At 33.4% G+C, this 9,627-nt stretch overlaps 1 pseudogene; it reads right to left on the bottom strand.

Moving 5' to 3' along the window:
• Positions 1-2,426: 2,426 nt before the first annotated feature.
• LOC18601715 (receptor-like protein kinase FERONIA pseudogene) lies at positions 2,427-5,641 on the bottom strand (annotated as a pseudogene).
• Between the last annotated feature and the right edge of the window lie 3,986 nt (positions 5,642-9,627).

The following is a 9,627-nucleotide window of genomic DNA, read 5'->3' as shown; positions in this document are numbered from 1 at the left end:
ACAAAAATTTAATAAATTCACAAGAGCTTGGTTGGTTGAATTTAACATTAATCTCACAATAGCTTGGTTAAAAAAATACAAACACCTCCTTAAATATAAAAAATGTATACCTAGTTTAATTAAAATATTATTACTTAAATTTTTTAGATTCTTTTACTTCCAAATTAGGAACATTTTTGAATTGTTAATAAAATAATATTAAATTATTTATTTACTTTTTAAAATTTTTCCTTTTTCCATCTTATGTGTTTTTTATTTTTAAATTTGATAAAAATTGAATAAAAATATTATCATTATTAGATTATGATATTTTTCGTATTTTTTATTGTCAATTATTTGAAGATAATTTTGACTTTTTATACTTGTAAATAAGTGTTCACTAATGGTAACAAAAAGTCAAGGGGTCTAACAATGCATTTTCAAACAAGAGAGGTCTATTGAGGGGGCTTTTTTTATATTGAACCCCTCTAAGTTGGCTATCGTCATGTCATTAGATAGGGAAAATGTCCAATGTGTGGAGGAATGTTATTTGTTTAAGTTGAAAAAGTGATAGGGAAGGAAAGTTGTAGATGGATCAGAGCCGAAGGGAGTCAAATTGTTTTTTGTATGATAAAAGGATTTCTAGTTTTCCATTAAAAAAAATGTTTCGAAGTCTTTTTGCAACTGTGAAGGAGAAGTCAGTGAAGGTGAGGGAGGTTTGGATTGGTTATGGAGAGCGGGAGTTCGATTTTAGGAGATCTTTGTTCGATTGGGAGAAGAATAGTTTAGAAGAGTAATTCGAATTGAGAGACATGGTTGTTGACGACAAGAAAAAGGACCTCCTAAGGTCCAATGGTCGAATGCTTTCTTTGGTTGGTAATGTTGGAGAGTAATTCCCACAAAGAATTTTCATAAGACTAGAGGAATCTCCTTTTAACATGGTGATGTTTTATGTCCATGGTGTAGACAATTTGTGGAAGAATAAGTCCATATCTTAATTGCATGCTGTTTGTCATGGGAGATATGGAGCTTGGTATTTAGTTGGTGGGGCCTTCAGTGGGTCATTCGTGCTCTATGAAATCTTTCGCGGACTATTGTGAAAACCTTTTCTCGAATAATACATTGAGAAATAGATGGATATCCGTGGTGGGTGCCACAATATAGTCTGTACGGCTTGCTCGAAATGGTTTGGTTTTTAATAATAAAAGATCGGAGAGAAAGATGAAGTGGTCTTAACGATTAAAATTAAGTATTGGATTAATGCTTTGAAATGGAGAATGCCATTCAGGAAATAGGATGGTGGAATATGCCTTGAATGCTTAATAGACTCTATATAGAGAATAACCCAAAAATAGGAACTGTTTGGATTCTCCTATGGAGGATGAATTGAGATTTAATGTTGCCGGCTTTGCTAGAGAGAAATCTGGTCCAACTCGTTGTGTGGGAGAGCTTAAAGATTGTTTTGGTAATATGTTGGGTTTGTTCTTCAGTCCTTCAGGTGAAAACGGGTGTAATTTTACTAAAATTTAAGCAATTAAATGCTTTACATTTTTATGTTGATTCTGCACGGAAAGGTATGAAATCTTTGATTATTGAGTCTAATTATTGAGATAGATTCTTGTATAGTACTTTCATACTAGGTCATGAGTTTTGTGGAAGGTTTTTGTTGATATTGAGAGGTTGCAGAAGACGGTGATGTCAGATATAAGTAGATTTACAAGGTGATAAATCGCTTTGCGGATGCCCTTGCAAAAATCGGAGCTGGTGATCTCAATATCAGTGCATGTTGGAGACTAGTTTTATGCTGTAATGATGCAAAGATGGAGATTGTTTTGACCTAATATGCCTTTGTGTTTGATGGAAAAAATTATCTTGGATTGTTAAGAGTTTTTCTGAAAAAGGTGCTTCAACCCATGTTTTTCTTTGTTATGTGTTATGTCACGAACTGCACTGTAATCGTCATTTTAGGATTGTTTAGGTGTTATTTCTAGTGAATTATGTTTTTGTCTTTTCAATTTAACATCTTGAACTGTGAAGCTTTGTAAGTTTCTTTTATTAATAAAATGGACTTGTTTGAGGAGAAAAAAAAAACAAATATAATGGACAGGACACTAATAGATTGGTGCATAAGGGTGAAGCTTGCTTGATAAGTACTAACGTTATAACTGATTCATTAATGATGTTTTTACCATGTAATTTTTAAATTCGTTTTTCAGATTCATGTTTGCCAGTCATGTATAGTGAGGCGTCAGAAAAGAAGACTATAGTTTGATGATCAATTAGGTTCTTAAATCTTCATCGTTCCTTCAGCCTAATAATGGCTAAAACAGATTTCAAGCCCACCAAGGATCATGAGTAATGAAACTGAATTACATACGATTCCTCACAGTAGTTACTAACAATATTGCTTTAAGGGGTTACTTTTCTTAACATGCCAGGGGAAAGGATTAAATTTAAAGGAAAGTTGATAGGAAATTAAAAAAATGCATGACTTTAAATCATGCTTTGATAAAGCAACAACAAAACATAAGCTTCATACGTTGGGACATTTTCCATGTTTCTATGATTTCTTTCCCTTCAGTTGTCATAAATGTATGGGAACCAAGCCACTCTAAGAATCACAAGGGAGACAGACTGGTAGAAATTGTGCCATGGGCTGAAAATAAAACAAAGCACTAGCAATACCCAACAAAATCCAAAGAGGTCCAGTTATCTCCAAGAAGATCATCTTCAACACCTCAAAGCAAACACTCGTATAATTTTCTTATTCTTTGTAAACTGTTCTGCATATATCAATATAATTCAACTAATAGCAACATTTACCTTAATTACCATCCTTAGTTTCCTATCGACCTTGAGGATTCCTGAGCTCGGAGAACACTGCCCCAGAAATTATAACTTCAGAATCTTTGGTAGACGGACTATGTTCATCACCTGGTGTGATGACAAAGCTACTAAATCCTGAACCGCTGTCGTCCCCTAAGTCGTACTGCTTAAATCTTGGGGCGTCATCCTCTGCATCTATTTCATTTTCAGCTCCTCCATGCTTGATCTCCTCCTCAGCACTTTCCTGCAATTGCAATGCAAACTCAAGGCCCCACACCACATCATTCATTGATGGCCGTTGGATTCCCTCATCGTGTAAGCAACTCATTGCAACCTCCCCATATTTCTTCAAACATTCAGGTGCAATCTTACCCCTCAAAAACGGATCAATGATTTGATAAAAGGTCCCATTTCGATGGCATTTTTGAGCCCACATTGCTAAATTCACTTGGCCCTTTTCTGCTATCCGACTAATTGGTGGCCGAGCACATAAAACTTCGCATAACACTACTCCAAATGAATAAACATCAGATTTTTCAGTCAATTGTTGACGACGATAATATTCTGGATCCAAATATCCGAAACTTCCTTTCACCACTGTGCTAACATAGGCCTTGGACATGTTGGTTGGGCCTACTTTGGACAATCCGAAATCTGACACCTTAGCCACCCATTTTTCATCCAACAGAATATTTGTTGTCTTAACATCACGGTGAATGATTGTATGCTTTGCCCCACTATGGAGATAGTGCAATCCGCGAGCCGCACCAATACAAATCTCTAGTCTTTGTTTCCATGGAAGATGGGGATTATCAGTGTTGTAAAGATGATCACGGAGGGTCCCATGAGCCATGAAATCATAGACAAGGATCATCTCATTATCATCATTGCAATAGCCGATTAAAGAGACTAAATGAAGATAACGGAGTTGGGAAAGCAACTGAATCTCTGTCTTGAACTCAATGGCCCCTTGTTGGGACTCAGGATTTAACCTTTTGATTGCCACTGCGGTTGCACCACCATTGATGAATCCTTTGTACACGTTACCGAAACCTCCAACACCGATAATGAAAACAGTATCGAAATTGTTGGTGGCTGCTTTGATCTCAGATAGTGAAAAGTGGCGACAAATATCAGATGGTAGATTTGAGCTACCTTTGGACTTGGTGGACTTGTTGGTGTGGGAAAATTGGCCCCCCCACCATGAACCTCCATCACTCGAAGCTAAATCTTTGATTGTCATCCTTCGCTTGATAATGAAGAAACATAGGAGAGGGACTACAACAAATCCGGATATTCCAACAACAACTCCAATAATTGTTGTCTTGTTGTTCTTGTGCTTCCCTGGTTGAGTCGAGGGTGGAACAATTGTAGGCGAACTTTTTTGCTCAGGATCAGGGTTAAGTCCAGCAAGATTGCCATTGTTGCTCAATTTGAAGATTTCAATCCCATTCAGGATTGCATCTGAATAACGAGTCATCCACTCTGGAGCAGGATGCAAAGCAATGGAGAGATTTTGTTTCTTCTCATTTCCTTTCCTTCCTATCGCCACTACATAATCTTTATATGTTGGAACTCCTCTGCCACCGCTCCAGAGTATAACCTCTGCTTGAGTTTCTGCTGTTAGATTGGCTATGAAGATTTCAAAGACTCTGTCACCTTGTTTTGTTATCTCTATCTGGAACTCGCAAAAATGTAACCTAACAAAATAATTAAAGCCAGAATCAACAGGGAACTCCCAAGTCAACTTGTAATGTTCATTTGTACTCTTGTTTGTCCCCATTGTCCTAGCAGTTGTATAGACAACATCCGGTGCAGAAAACGATGGCTTATCGCTGAAGTTGAGATTAATGCTTCCATTAACAGGAAGAACGGATGGTGCCGCGTCTGTCAAGTAGTTGTCATCGTCGGACCAGAAACGGTACATGCCAGTGTCAAGTTCGGGAGAGATTTGCGTTCCACCAACGTTGATTCGATACATCAACTCGAGGGCAGTGTCGTTTCCCATGGAGAAAGGGTTTCCCTGGCCAAGAAACTTGACCCCTTCATCGTCGGCAGGTCTATAATAAAGATTAGTTGGCATGGAAACAATTTCAATCCCGTTGATAAAAGCATATGAATCTGAAATATCAGGACTTGGAATAAACGTTAAGTTCAACCTCTGACCTTCATCAACGTTAACACAAAACTCCTTGATAAGCGTGTCTTGACCTTGGGCATGAAGTGAAGCACTGAAGTTCTTGAGAAGGGTAAACTCACCAGTATTAACGGAAAAGAAAGCTTTCAAAGGGTCAAAGGGTGGATAAGAAGTTGGATAGAAATACAAGCGAACAAATTTTTGGCCGGAAGTGAGGGGAAAAACGTAGATGAATTCAGCCTTGGAAACGCGAGCAGTGATGAAGGGGACTTGACCAACACCAGAAGGAGGTTGTTGGGGTGCTTCCGAATACACTGATTGATTGTTTTGTGATTCTATAGGGGAGAATTTTGGGGTGTTGTCTCTGGTCCAAGAGCGGCCATCTAGAGCCGTATTGTCGTTGGGGGAACCGCAGTCAATTGTGATGTTCTCTATAGGGATGTAAGGAGGGGGTGAGCTGCCGGTCACGTTGACGGTGAGGTATTCCAGGATGATTGAAAGATAGAGAAGAAGGAAAGGAAATAATGGGTTTTGGTGATTAAAACTTTGCTTGATAGTACTCTTCATAGTTGGAAGAAAGACAGATAAAAAGGGGGGCTAATGAAGAGAAATTAAGATTACACGTTAAGGTGAAAGATATAAAAATCTATATGGATGAAGGAGAGCAGTTCGGGGTGTTAAACCAGCAGGTCACTTGGCCTGGTTCAATGAATATATATTGTTCCTTTTTTTTTTTTTTTTTACAGTAAAATTGCGGACTCTTGCTTTGAAATGATGCTTTAAACAACTACAAGAATGATAATCATTATAATAGTAATAACTAAAATTAAAATAGGAGATAAATCAAGTAGTCGAATTAATGAAGTTACAGCTTGATTACTGTGTACACAGGCGAAGTTGTGTTGACATCGTGTCTTTTTTATAGCCTATTGTTTCACTATTTTTTGATTGGTAATGTTGTGCTTATTTATTTATTCTTATAGACTCAACCAGTTTAAGTGACATTTGGTAAGAGATAATCACCTCAAAATCCAAAGTGATTTACACTTAAAGATTAGATTGTTATGTTTGGTAGAAATTATAATCATGTGGCAGTATTTTAAGATTATTGTCTTGATAGCTGAATTAGTTCCATCTAGAAAGATGGTAATTTTTTTTTTTATCGAGATGATGTGATTTGTAAAACAGTTATGAATTTATCATTTACAATGTATCAATAAAAAACTCAGTTTCTCCCAAAATTTTAATTATTTTTATATAATCGATATATAATTTTTCAAAATTATATTCTATGTACCTAACTCAAACATATCATACATGCTTCTCTTTATTTTTCTCAAAATTATTTTTATTTGCTGAGAAAACTCATTATCATTTTAGTATATTTAATCTCATTTTCTCTTTTGAAGGTTTATAATAGATACACACACAAGATAATTTTATGTTCTAGAATTTATTTTAACTATTCATAAATCTATTTTTCATATTTGTTACTTAAATAGGTTAATTATACCTTATTTAATTTATGTTATAATAGTTATTTTATCTATTGCTATTTTTACTATATAATAATGAAATATTGTTAATTTTTGACTATTATAAGACGGTTATTTAGATAGTTTAAATAAAATGATATTCGATTTTTATGTCATACTGAAAACAACAACACCATAATAAGAAGATCATTGACGTGATTAAATCACTGTAACTATCTTAGAAATGATACCAAACACTATTTTAATGTGTCATTTTTTACTTTTAAGAATCGAAAGTATTAATTCGTTATCACTTTTAGTTATTTATGTACTATAATAGAATTAGGATTATAAAATTTGTGTGAGTTTCTTGCAAGTTTTAAAGTAATCAAACCATTGAAATTCAAGACATTTTAATGTATATAGAAAAATAATTATAGTTGATAAGACCTATTGGTTTATTAGAGCTTTCATCAATATGTTTAAGAAAGTTTAATTTATGAAAAACTATCCATGTGAACATTGGCATTGATGTTCCCAAAATGAGAGAAAATTTTTTTTTTTAAATAGAAAAGTAGGAACGTTGTAAGCACACAACGTGTTTGTTTTTTTTTTTTTTTTTCAGATTGCAGCTAATGAGGTTTTTTCTAAATTTTCAATCGAAATACATTGGCTAAATATGCAAATAACTATATAAAGAAAATCAATTTAGATTTTATTCTTTTATTGTGTTCAAATAAATCCCTAAATTTTTATATTAAATTAAAGAAACCTCTTTTACCAATTATTGACTAATTCTGTTAGTGAATGATACAGTCAGCAATTTTTAATGTCATGTCATCTGCCACGTGGCATGTTGACGTGGCATAGAAAATTGCTTACTAAGAATTGGATTTTTTTCCTTTTTACCCATCCAAATATCCAAAAATTATTGCTTAAAGATTTGAAACAAAAAAAAACCTAATTATTTCAAACCGATTACTATCTTCTTAATTGAAGCCATCCTTTCTAACAAAAAAACCTAATCCAACTGTTCTAGTTCGATTAAAGCCATTGTAATTAAGGATGACTTCAATTAAGAAAATGGTAATTAGTTAAGAAACAATGGTAATCAGTTTGAAGTAATTTAATTTTTTTTATTTTTTTCTTTCAAAACCCTAACCAATAATTTTTGAATATTTGGATGGATAAAGAGGAAAAAACCCAATTCTTAATTAATCAACAATTTTTGATGCCATGTCATCTGTCACGTGGCATTAATATCATAAAAATAACATGTCAATATGCCACGTAGAACATAACATGATATCAAAAATTACTGACTGTCCTATTAACTAATGGGAGTTAGTCAACTGCTAGTGAAAGGAGTTTATTTGACTCAAAACTAGAGTTCAGGGGTTTATTTGAATGCAATAAAAAAATAAGGGCTAAATTGACTTTCTTGATATAATTCGAGAGCTTTTTTGAATATTTAGCCAAATAAATTATATCTTTCAGAACTATTAATGAAATAATGACAGAGACTTGATTAATTATTATTATTATTATTGGGATAAAAATCAGAACATGCATATTAATATTTTTTTTTTGAAAAAAATAAGAGAAAATCACTAAGAAAACCTTTTACCTAAATTCTATCTTAAACTTGTTATAAAAGGAAAAATAATTGTCTCACCTACTACAACAGAAATAAGTTTGGATGGAATATAATGTATACACACTTGACTTTTTGCTCTAGTTCCTTGTCTTTGTACTTATTTGCACTACCGAATCTTGGAAAAGAAAAAGAATGAGCAAGGTGGGATTGTTTATGATAGACACTTTCCATGGAAACTTAAACCAGTAATGGCCTAGAGGCAAAATTGATGTGAAGTCTAGAATCGAAAATTCCAACTTTTTCAAAGCCGCCAGCCCCACTACAGTCCACTCCACTTCCCTTGGTAATTTGATATTCCACAAATATAATGTCTTTTTACACTTCATTTTCACGTGAGGAAATCCCAAGTGCTTTTGAGCCACACACTTTAAACTAAACTTGGCTTTCCTTCAAAGCATAGCACTTAATTAAGTGGTTACTCCTAATTGAAAAGGTGGGAATTTCCACACGTTTGGATCAAATCTTAGGTCGTGCATAGGTGTTATGCCCCATTGCCTTAAAATAGAAAATATTGATTTTGGGTATTAACTTTTGTTAGTCTAATTTTATTTTTGACTAAATATTCAAATAAGTCGTTGAATTATATAAAAAAGTCAATTAAACTTTTATGTTTTTATTGCATTCAATTAAGTTCATATATTTTTATTTTGGATCAAACAAGTCTTTATTAATTGTTAACTAACTTCTGTTAGTTGAACTAATAGCTGTCATTATAGAAGGAAATAAAATTATCATCCAATTACATACCGTCACGGGGACTTGATGACGTCATAACCATATGATCAATTATAAAATAATTACTTTTTTGGTTGGATTATTTCAAACACACATAGTTGAACCAATTAAAATTCACCTATATGTAATATATATTTATCCTTTAAGATAATTTAAAGATATATATTTAAATTTGACCAATCAAAATTTAATTATTAATCATCCACTTTATCTATAAATTAATCAAGGTAATTTAAAGATAATATTCATATTTTTGGCCAATGAAAATTTTATCAATTGGTCATCTAATTTATCTCTAATAATTATGATAATTTAGAGATAAAAATCAAATTTGAATATTTAGTTTATCTCTAAATAAATTTAGAGATAAAACTTAAAATCGTCTAATCAAAATTCAAGACTTAAGGTCCAGCCAATCCAAAGGCTTCAATGAGTCATCGTGATTTATCTCTAATTAAATTAAGATAATTTAGAGATAATTCAAAAAGTCTACATCCTCATCAAGGTCTCTCATCTAGCATTATAAATATGGTGCTCCTCCAAGCTATTTGCATCATTCAGAGGCATTAGAAGTTTTAAAGCATTTCAAAGATCGAGAAGAGCAGAAGATTTCTAAATTGAAGATATCAAGCGATGAAGTTCACGAGCAAGATATCAAGCGAGATTCATGAGCAAGATATCAAGCGAAGTTCGTAATCAAGATATCAAGAAGCAAAGTTCATGATCAAGATATCAAGCAACGAAGTTTGTGATCAAGTTCTCAAGCAAAGTTTCCGAACAAGATATCAAACAAAGCTCGTGATCAAGTTCTCAAGTGA

Source organism: Theobroma cacao, chromosome 4 (genome assembly GCF_053813885.1).
Source record: "Theobroma cacao isolate CCN51 chromosome 4, ASM5381388v1, whole genome shotgun sequence".
NCBI classification, from domain to species: domain Eukaryota; kingdom Viridiplantae; phylum Streptophyta; class Magnoliopsida; order Malvales; family Malvaceae; genus Theobroma; species Theobroma cacao.
This window is presented reverse-complemented; position numbering and strand designations above follow the sequence as displayed.